This window comes from Kogia breviceps, chromosome 13 (genome assembly GCF_026419965.1).
Source record: "Kogia breviceps isolate mKogBre1 chromosome 13, mKogBre1 haplotype 1, whole genome shotgun sequence".
Classification (NCBI taxonomy): domain Eukaryota; kingdom Metazoa; phylum Chordata; class Mammalia; order Artiodactyla; family Physeteridae; genus Kogia; species Kogia breviceps.
The window spans coordinates 11,802,718-11,814,777 of record NC_081322.1 but is presented as its reverse complement, the minus strand read 5'-3'; the positions used below and the strand labels follow the sequence as shown (position 1 = coordinate 11,814,777).

Here is a 12,060-nt window from a genome sequence, read left to right as displayed (position 1 = left end):
TTTTTCATTTCTTGACGTTAATATTTTATATTTATTTACACCGACCCTGCCCCACCCAGTACTCAGAAAATAGTTTTTTCTCCCTTACAGTCCTAAAGCATTACTTTTAAGTCAGGTTAGTAACGATGAGGGAAACTTTATCTTCAGCCCAGAGGACACAAGCAATTTGATATACTGGAAAAATCTGACCTTGGAACTAAGAGTCCTGAGTTCAAGTCCCATCCTGACCTCTGTTATCTAACAGAGGCAGTTATTTCACTTCTGTGGCTTTAATTTCTCATTTATCCAGGGAGATGGTTTCTCAAAATCACTGTTAAGGTCCCTTTCAGCTTTAGGAGTGTAGGACTACAGGAAATTGTCATGTGTCAAAAGTTTCTTATAACGGAAACATCTCCAAGGATAGGGAGACTTCTGCTCAAAGACACTTTTGGAGAAATCTTCTTGGAGCAGAGACTCTATTTTGCTAGAGTCTGTAGAGATTTTAAACTTCTTTTTGAAAGTAAGAATACTGATTGTATTTGTTCCTGGAATTGTTTTGTGTCAAACGTTTTGATTAACCTGCTTTAGACTTGCATAGGGCTTGGTTTTTCCTTCTGCTTTTGTCATGATGAATGTGATGTAGCCCAGTCTCATAAGGCCTTGACTTTTAAGGCATTGTGCAAAGTGACACAGACTTCATACTGAATACAAGTGTTTGATATCTACCAGGACCGGTCATAGGCATCATCATGGATTTTCCATGAATGGAACACATTTTTATGAGCACCTCCTATATGCCAGGGACTGGTCTAGATGCTTGATTTAGAGCAACAAGTCTGGCAGAGCCCCTGTTGTCACGGAAATCACATTCTAGTGGTTGGGAACAGGCAATACATGTGTAAACGAATACATTTTTTTTTAAAGTTGGGTTTTTATAAACCTATGAAGGAAATAAAACAGAGCAAGTGTTGTATTACTATAGACCTTTCAGAGAAGGGACATTAGAGCTGAGACCTGAATAGCGAGGAGAAGCATCCATGTGACGACTCCTGGGAACAACCTTTCCAGGAGGGAATCAGGAAGTACAAAGGCCCAAGACCTCAATAGGATGAGGTGTTCAAGGAACAAAATTCAGGTCACTGCCACTGGAGCGTGGGTGCCACACAGAGACTGGAATAGGACACAATGTGGCAAACTAAGGCAGGGCTCACAGCACTAGGCCTTGTGAGCCGTGATCAGTGATGTGCATTTCATTCTAGGAGCCGCGGGGCCCTGTAGGAAGGTGATAAGTAAGGGAGAGACCTGGTCTGATTTTCACTTAAAAAGCTCACTCTCACCGCTGTGTGCAGGCTATACTTCAAGGGAGGGAAAAGAGGGAGAGCGATCAGGACATGTAACAAGAGTCCGGGGCGAGACGTGGCAGCTTGGGATGGGGAGTGAAGGTGGAGCTGGAGAGAAGTGGACAGAGTCGGCATGCATTTGGTGGTAGAAACGGTAAGACTTGCCGATGAGTTGGATGGGTTTGGAGTTCGTAAAGGAAAGGCAAGAATCAGGTATGACTTTTAGGTATTTGGCTGGAGCACCTGGGTGAATGGTCATGTCTTTTACTGAGATGTGGAATCCTTGTAAAGGGATGTGTTTGGTAGGAAGCAAAAAGTTCAATTTCAGGTATTTATTTAGACATGCCTTTAACATCCAAGTAGAGATGACAAGTAGGAATTTAGGTGTGTGAGTCCACAGTACAGGTAAGGTTTATCTTGGTTGCCTCTCCCCTCTTCACCTCCTTCTTTTTGGAACCTTCCTCCCAAACTTTCAGTGCCTTCACAGGACACATTTGCTGTCCAGGGCTCACAACAGTGGCATCTCATCTTGGTCTGCCTGACTTAGGGGTGCTTCCTGCACTGGACTTAGTCCTTTCCCCTGGGCCTTCCCCATTTAAACTTCCATGCTTTACAGCAATCCCCATAGATTCCCTGTTCTTTGCTCTCCAAGGAGAGAATTAATTATTAGACAATTTGTTAGGAATGCATGACTGGTTTCTAGGGACTATTTCAATGGTAACAGAGCTGGTGTTTATAAAATGCATTTTCCAGAGAGGAAGAAAGCTCTCTCATAGTAGAGTATTAAGCATTTTGGCTTGTCAGTGAAATACTTCATAGTTAGGGAGAATGTGATTATCTCTGAGTCCATACCACATATACAAAAGACAGTAGATGCAGAGTTCCATTGAGTATTTAATAACAAGTATACACACACAGAGTGATTAAATACTTCATCTTAGGCCATGATCTTTCCTGTAATATAGACATCATCATTTTATTTGTATTTTCTATTGCTTTTATTTATTTATTTATTTATTGGCTGTACCATGTGGCATGTGGGATCTTAGTTCCTTGACCAGGGATTGAACCCATGCCCCCTGCAGTGGAAGTGTGGATTCTTAACCACTGGACCACCAGGGAAATCCTTGTATTTTCTAATGAGTTTAAATAAATTCTGACCAGGCAAGTGTTTTTCGTTAGTCAAGTGGGAAAAAAGATCTAGAGAATGTAGTTATTCTGCTATTTAGACAAATACAATCCATTCTTAGAGTCCTATACAGTAAATCCCTTATGGTTAATAAGATGTTAATTTTTATCTGACTCCACGAATATAGTTACTAGTACTTTGTAATTAAATATTCTGTTTGAAGCATGTGGAGAAAGTATTGGAAAAAGTGTATTTACATTTGAAGTTTCTCATCTTCTCTTCATAGCTCGGTGACTTATTATGAAGGCTATAGGCTGGGACTTGTAGATTTTATGACTTATTTTTAACCTCCCATAGTAGCAAAAATAATGTTTTTAGTGTTACTTCTCCCTCATCTCTGTCCTTTAAAAATATACGGTTAATTTATAGATTGTTTTAAAGGTTAGGATTATTTATTCCTAAACTGAAAATAGTAGTGCTTTCAAAAAAAAAAAAAAAAGATCACTCCTACAATTTATGCTGATTGTATAAAAACCTCTTAATTTTAATACCAAGAGGGAAGCACTATAATGTAAAGATCTTTATGAAATTTTGTATTGAGGTCAAAGTCTCAGATCTGGGCATTCTTCCATAGCTGGTCATTATAAGGAGCCCCACTTTTGATCCTCTACCACTTCCTCTATAATTTTTTTTTTTTTTTTGCGGTACACGGGCCTCTCACTGTCGTGGCCTCTCCCGTTGCGGAGCACAGGCTCCAGACGCGCAGGCTCAGCGGCCACGGCTCACGGGCCCAGCTGCTCCGCGGCACGTGGGATCTTCCCAGACCGGGGCACGAACCCATGTCAGACGGACTCTCAACCACTGCACCACCAGGGAAGCCCCTCCTCTATAGTTTTATAGCATTTCCTTCTACTTTACGATTGAACTGAGGGTTGCTATACATAGAGAATATCAGAGAGCAGGTGAAAACTAAATTTTAGATTTTTCTTAACATTGAAATAAATTACGGGCTCAAAAGAGTCTAAAATTGTGAATTACAAGGCTTCAGAGACACTCCAGATTATATCTAGAACTCTCAGGCGGCTAGTGTAAGGAGGACTCCAGAGGCAGTAAGTTTTTTGGGCTCCTGTGGGTAATTTGGAATGACTTTATTTTGGCTCTCTATGACTTTTACTTAGTCATATTTTGTAAAAATTGTTTCTAGATTGAACATTTTGTTGATTTGGCATATCTCTCTTCTTACCTGTCCATGAATATTTAGGTGACTTTCATTAATGTGAAGAAAAGTAGACAATGGGAAATAAAGGATTAACTATCCTTATATTTCACTAAACTTTGAGCTCTTCAAATGTAGGTTAATATTAATTTCTGTGGATGAACTTCTCATTTACAGTCTTGAACTAGGTACAATGTGTATAAAATGGAGGGAAGGTAGGAAATATCCCATTGAGAATTTCTAGCCCAATATACCTATGAATGACTTTGGCAAGTAAGTCTCAACAGTATTTTTCTTAATGGGAGTGTCACTGAATAAGCAAAGGATAGAATTTCTTATAGGAAATTACACTCCATTCAAAAATATTCAAGCATGGATATCTTAGACACTGCAAGCTGTCATTTTATCTCTCTGGTAACAAACCAGTAATCCAATATGGTGTCTTTTATAATAGAAACTTTGGCAAGATGCAGAGAAATTATTCTGTGTCATGTTAAGTGTTTGTGCTTGTGTGATATAAACAAAAAACATAGTCTGTAAGAGTAGATATATTTTGTAATGTATTATTTTTAAAATATAAAATGTTTTCTTCAAAAATTACAGTCTAGGCAAGCAAAATCATTTTTGGCCTCGAAAGCAGAATATCAATTTCTGAAAGGGAAATATAGTAATTATAAGGATTTTCATCCATTATAAACTTAGACTAAGAAAAAATGATTTTTCTTTAAACATAACTAAATTTATTTCAATGTATTATTTTAAGACTATGTTTATTATAAACATTATTAATATTAATAACATTATTTTGTTTTATTATTTTTGTCACAGAAGAAACCTTTCATGGAATATAAAATATTTTCAATATTTGAGTTAGATTTTAAATTTTTAAAAATAATTATATTTAGTTTTATTTATGAAGTATTAAAGAATCATATCAAAATGTTTCATTTGCTGGATCACTCACTCCACTCATTTAACAAATACTTATAGACTGCCCTGTTGGGACTGTACTTGGGCTTTGTGGGTGGTACAAAGATAGATTAAAGGTTGTGTTTGTCTTCAAAGAGCTTGCAATCTCATGATGAAATGTGACAGGTACCTATATGACTATAATCCTAAGTAGAAAGTGAGGAAAAAGGTGTTTTCATTATTTTTTGCTTTGTAACAAACCACTGCAAAACTTAGTGGCTTAAAACAACAATTTATTATTTCTCATGATTTTCTGAGTTAGAAAAAGGCACAGGATTTATCCACATGGTTCTGCTTCATGAGATGTTCACTCAGGTCACTGAGTTGCATTAAGCTTGCAGTCAGGCTGAACTGCAAGATCCAGGAAGATATTACTGATGATGTCAGAAGGAATGGCAAAGTAAGAAGCCCAGAAAATGTACCCATCCATAAAAACAGTAAGAACACAGGATAAACGGTCAAAATCAATATTTCAGAACTCTGGAAATTAACCAAGGGCTTGCAACAATTAATGGGTGTTTATTCAAGAAAAAGACTGACTCTTGGTAAGAATAGCTAGCTTTGTGGCCTTTTAAACTTGTCCTATTCACATCCCTCTCTCTCCCACAATGATTGACTTGAAAACCAACAGCTCTATAATCACAAGTGCAAACTAGCAGCCTAGCAGCCATTGAAGGGAGGAGAATGGGTTTAGAGGTCAACAAAAACCCTATTTCTAGAAAGTTGTCATTATTTTACCTGACTGGTAGTTCCTTGGAAACCCCAACTCACAGAGCTTGTCTTTATTTGACCTGACTCAGCTCACTCAATAAGTACAGCCATTTTGCCCCTGGCATTTGTTGAAAATAATCAATAGTAATTGTTTAACATTGCAGCTACCCAAGACAGCAATTACAATGGGGACACATGAGAAGATGACCAAAAACATTTAAAAGGAAAAGTTGGGGGAGGAGATGTCCATAGAAAGCATTAGAAACCTCCAGTGTATTTGTGTGATCTACACCCATGTGTAGGCACAGGGACATGTGGAAACCCAGGAAACCTCCACAAAGGCCCTACGCTCATTGCCCTGGCCAACTGTGAAACTCTGCACAAGCAAAACGAGAAGGCTAAGGAGAGTTGTAAACTGCCTGCCTGAGCATTGAAGCCATTCTCCAACATGCACATAGTGTCTCAGCAGAGGCTTGGATGCTTATAGGTCAAAGGCACTTAACTGTTCAATCATTAACTGACCACTAAACTAACTGAGCAGAGACTCCAGTGGTCACACATGACAAAGAAAGCACACTTTACAAAATTAGTTCAGGAAAGTGATTAAGAAAACAAATAACGCAGCAACAATTATGATAAAAATAACAAACAGCAACAACAGCAAACCACTGAGGAATGGAGAATAATCTGATTCCCAGAGTTGCCACATTATATTATCTAAAATTTCTACTTTTCAATCAAAAAATTACAAGATGCAAAGAAACAAAGTATGGCCCCCATACAGAGAAAAGAGCAGTTAATAGAAACTGTTACTGAGGAAATCTAGTTATTGGACTTACTAGGTAAAGACTTTAAATCAGCTATTTAAATTATGTTCAAATAACGAAAGGAAGCTGTCTAATGGACTAAAGGAAATTATAAAAATGGAGTCTCACCTAAAAGAGCAAAGGATATACAATGGAGAAGGATAATCCCTTCAATAATTAGTGTTGAGAAAACAGGACAGCCACCTGCCAAAGAATGAAATGACCACTACCTCACTACATACACAAAAATCAACTCAAAGTGGATTAAAGACTTGAATATGAGACCTGAAACCATAAAATTTCTGGAGGAAAACACAGGCAGTATGTTCTTTGCCATTGGTCTTAGCAATAACTTTCTGGTTGTGTTTCTTCAGGGAAGGGGAACAAAAATTAAAATAAACAAATGGCAATCTGTATATCTTCTTTGGAAAAATGTCTGTTTAGGTCTTCTGCCCATTTTTGGATTGGGTTGTTTGTTTTTTGATATTGAGCTGCACGAGCTGCTTGTATATTTTAGAGATTAATCCTTTGTCACTTGCTTCATTTGCAAATATTTTCTCCCATTCTGAGGGTTGTCTTTTCGTCTTGTTTATGGATTCCTTTGCTGTGCAAAAGCTTTTAAGTTTCATTAGGTCCCATTTGTTTATTTTTGTTTTTCTTCCCATTTCTCTAGGAGGTGGGTCAAAAAGGATCTTGCTGTGATTTATGTCATAGAGTCTTCTGCCTATGTTTTCCTCTAAGAGTTTTATAGTGCCTGGCCTTACATTTAGGTCTTTAATCCATTTGGAGTTTATTTTTGTGTATGGTGTTAGGGAGTATTCTAATTTCATTCTTTTACATGTAGCCGTCCAGTTTGATTGCCAACAAACACGTGAAAGGATGCTCAACATCACTAATCGTTAGAGAAATGCAATCAAAACTACAATGAGGTATCACCCCACACTGGTCAGAATAGCCATCACCAAAAAATCTACAAACAATAAATGCTGGAGAGGGTGTGGAGAAAAGGGAACACTCTTGCACTGTTAATGGGAGTGTAAATTGATACAGTCACTATGGAGAATAGTATGGAGGTTCCTTGAAAAACTAAAAGTAGAACTACCATATGACCCGGCAATCCCACTACTGGGCATATACCGTGAGAAAACCATAATTCAAAAAGAGTCATGTACCACAATGTTCATTGCAGCTCTATTTACAATAGCCAGGACATGAAAGCAACCTAAGTGTCCATCGATAGATGAATGGATAAAGAAGATGTGGCACATATATACAATGGAATATTACTCAGCCATAAAAAGAAACGAAATTGAGTTATTTGCAGTGAGGTGGATGGACCTAGAGACTGTCATACAGAATGAAGTAAGTCAGAAAGAGAAAAACAAATATATGCTAACACATATATATATGGAATCTAAAAAAAAAAGAAAATGATCAGAAGAACCTAGGGGCAAGATGGGAATAAAGACACAGACCCACTAGAGAATGGACTTGAGGATACGGGCAGGGGGAAGGGTAAGCTGTGACAAAGTGAGAGAGTGGCATGGACATATATACACTACCAAACGTAAAATAGATAGCTAGTGGGAAGCAGCCGTATAGCACGGGGAGATCAGCTAGGTGGTTTGTGACCACCTTGAGGGGTGGGATAGGGAGGGTGGGAGGGAGATGCAAGAGGGAAAAGATATGGGAACATATGTAAATGTAAAACTGATTCACTTTGTTATAAAGCAGAAACTAACACACCATTGTAAAGCAATTATACTCCAATAAAGATGTTGAAAAAAAAAGGAAAATGTATTTGAAGAAATTATGGCTGAAAACTTCCCAAACCTAAAAAAGGAAACACATATTCAGATACAGAAAACACAGAGGATCCCAAACAAGATAAATCCAAACAGACTTTCACCAAGACATATTATAATAAAAATGGCAAAAGTTAAAGAGAGGATTCTAAAGGCAGCAAGAGAAAAACAAAGAGTTAATTACAGGGGAACCCTTCATAAGGCTATCAGCTGATTTCTCTACAAAAATGATGCAGGCCAGAAGGGAGTGGCAAGATATATTCAAAGTCCTGAAAGGGAAAAATCTGCAACCTAGGATACTACCCAGCAAGATTATCATTTAGAATAGAAGGAGAGAAAAAGAATTTCTCAGAAAAGCAAAAACTAAAAGAATACAGCAATACTAAACCTATCCTAAAGGAAATATAGAAAGGTCTTCTCTAAATAGAAAAGAAGTAAGAATCTATAGGAAAGAGAAAATCACAATTGGAAACTTAAATAAGCCAGTACACAGATTTTTAAAAAAACAAAAAACAAAAATTTATGGAAAAGTGATGATAACTACAGTGAACAGCAAAAAGGTGAACATGTAGATGCAAAAGAGGATATCAAAATCATAAAATGTAGGGGAGGAGAGTAAAAAAAATGTAGATTTTTTTTCTAGAATGTGTTTGAGTCTATATGACTACCACTCTAAAGCAAGTAGATATAGGAAGGGGTTGACATACGTGAAAAACAGGGCAACTGCAAATCAAAAACAGACAATAGAGTCACAAAAGATAAAAATAAGAGAACGTAAGCATAATACAAAAGAAAATCATCAAACCACAAAAGGAAAAACAAAAATAAAAAGAAAAGGACAAGAAGAAATATAAAATCAATGGCAAAACAAGGCTTAAAATGGAAATAAATGCATATCTATCAATAATTACCTTAAATGTCAATGGACTAAATGCTCCAATCAAAAGACACAGAATGGCAAGTTGGATTAAAAAACAAGAGCCTACAACATGCTGCCTACAAGAGACCCACTTTAAGGCAAAGGGCACATATAGGTTAAAAGTGAGGGGATGGAAAAAGATATTTCACGCAAGTGGAAATGACGAGAAACGGGGGTTGCAATAGTCATAGCAGGCCAAACAGACTTTAAAACAAAGGCTATAAAGAAAGATAAAGAACATTATATACTGCTAAAAGGATGAATACAGGAGAGGATATTACACTTGTCAACATATATGCACCCAATATAGGAGCACCCAGATACATAAAACAAATACTAAGACATAAAGGGAGAAATTGACAGGAACACAATAACAGTAGAAGACTTTAACACCACTCTCACATCAATGGACAGATCTTCAAGACAGAAAATCAATAAGGCAACAAAGATCCTAAATGATACAATAGAATAGTTAGACTTAATTGATATCTGCAGGACATTACATCCACAAAAAGCAGAATACACATTCTTTTTAAGTAGACATGAAACATTCTCTAGGATTGACCATATACTAGGGCACAAAACAAGCCTGAACAAATTTAAGAGTATAGAAATTATTTCAAGCATCTTTTCTGACCACAATTGCATGACAAGAAGTCAACCACAGAAAAAGAAACAAGAAAAAAACAATTGCATGGAGACTAAACAACATGCTGTTAAAAAAACAGTGGGTCAGTGATGAAATCAAAAAAGAAATTAAAATATACCTTCAGGCAAATAACAATGAAAACACAACCATACAAATTCTATGGCATGCAGCAAAAGCAGTTCTTAGAGGGAATTTCATAGTGATACAGGCCTTCTTTAAGAAACAAGAAAAATCTCAAATAAACAACCTAAACTACCACTTAAAAATCAGAAAAAGAAAAACAAACAAAACCTAAAGTCTGCAGAAAGAAGGAGGTAATAAAAATCAGAGAGGAAATAAATAGAGATTTAAAAATTAGGAAAAGTCAATAAAACCAAGAGCTGGTTCTTTGAAAACATAAGTAAAATTGACAGATCTCTGGCCAGGCTCACCAAGAAAAAGAGAGACAAGACCCAAATAAACAAAATAAGAAATGAAAGAGGAGAAATCACAACTGATACCACGGAAATACAAAAAAACATAAGGGAATACTATGAACAATTCTATACCAACACATTTGACAACCTAGAAGAAATTGAAAACTTTCTAGAAACATACAGCCCATCAAAACTGAATCAAGAAGAAATAGATAACTTGAACAGACAGATCACTAGAAATGAAATAGTATCTGTAATAAAAAAAACTCCCTACAAACAAAAGTCCAGCACCCAATGTCTTCACTGGGGAATTCTACCAAACATACAAAGGAGAACTTATACTGATCCTTCTCAAACTCTTCTGAAAGACTGAAGAGGAAGGAACACTCCCAAAGACATTCTATGAAGCCACCATCATCCTGATACCAAAACCAGACAAAAACATTACCAAAAAAGAAAATTACAGGCCAATATCTTTGATGATTATAGACTGAAAAGTTCTCAACAAAATATTAGCAAACTGAATCCAACAACACATAAAAAAGTTCATACACCATGACCAAGTTGGATTCACCCAAGGGTCACAAGGATGGTTCAACATATGCAAATCAGTCAATGGGATACACCACATCAACAAATGAGAGGACGAAAACCACAAGATCATCTCAATAGATGCAGAAAAAGCATTTGATAAAATTCAACATCCATTCATGATAAAAATCGCTATGAAAGTGAGTATAGAGGTAACATATCTCAGCATAATAAAAGCTATTTACAATAAACCCACAGCCAATATAATACTCAATGGTGAAAAGTTGAAAGCCTTCCTGATAAAATCTGGAACAAGACAAGCATGCCCACTCTCACTACTTCTCTTCAGCATAGTATTGGAAGTCCTAGCCACAGTAATCAGACAAGAAAAAGAAATAAAAGGTATTCAAATTGGTAGGGAAGAGGTAAAATTGTCACTATATGCAGATGATATAATAATATATATAGGAAACCCTAAAGACTCAACACAATAACTATTAGAACTGATAAATGAATTCATCAAGGTAGCAAGATACAAGATTAACATATAGAATTTGGTTGCATTTCTTTACACTAACAATGAAATATAAGAAAGGGAAAGTAAAAAAGCATTACCTTTTAAAATCGTACCCCCCAAAATAAAATACTTAGACATAAACCTCACCAAGGAAGTGAAAGACTTATATGCTGAGAACTACAAAATATTAATAAAGGAAATTACAGATGACTCAAAGAAATGGAAAGATATCCCATGCTCTTGGATTGGAAGAATTAATATTGTTAAAATGACCATACTATCCAAAGCAATCTACAGATTTAGTGTGATCCCTATTAAATTACCCATGACATGTTTCACAAAAATAGAAAACTTATCCTAAAATTTATATGGAACCATAAAAGACCCAGAGTTACCAAAGCAACTCTGAAGAAAGAGAACAAAGAAGGAGGCATAACCTTCCCGGACTTCAGACAATACTACAGCGCTACAGTAATCAAAACAGCATGGTACAGGCACGAAAACAGACATATGGATCAATGGAACCGAATAGAGAGTCCAGAAATAAACCTACACACCTACCGCCAATTAATCTTCAACAAAGGAGGCACAAATATACAATGAAGAAAAGAAAATCTCTTCAGCAAGTGGTGTTGGGAAAGCTGGACAACCACATGTAAATCAATGAAGTTAGGACACACCCTCACACTATACACAAAAATAAACTCAAAACGGCTTACAGGCCTAAATATAAGACAAGACACCATAAAACTCCTAGAAAAGAACATAGGCAAAACATTCTCTGAAATAAATCATACCAATGTTTTCTTAGGTCAGTCTCCCAAGGTAATGGAAATAAAAGCAAAAATAAACAAATGGGACCTAATCAAACTTATAAGCTTTCGCACAGCAAAGGAAACCATAAATAAAATGCAAAGACAACCTACAGACTGGGAGAAATTATTTGCAAATGATGCAACTGTCAAGGGCTTAATTTCTAAAATATACAAACAGCTCATACAACTCAATAAGAAGAAAGCAAACAACCCAATCAAAAAATGGGCAGAAGGCCTAAACAGAGATTTATCCAAAGA

The 12,060-nt window shown here is 36.4% G+C and overlaps 1 protein-coding gene across 2 annotated transcripts in view; it reads left to right on the top strand.

Annotated features, from left to right (window-relative positions):
- The window catches only part of COL19A1 (collagen type XIX alpha 1 chain), a 363,734-nt gene that overhangs the window by 38,114 nt on the left and 313,560 nt on the right, over window positions 1-12,060 (top strand). The gene's annotated exons all lie outside the window — the stretch shown is intronic.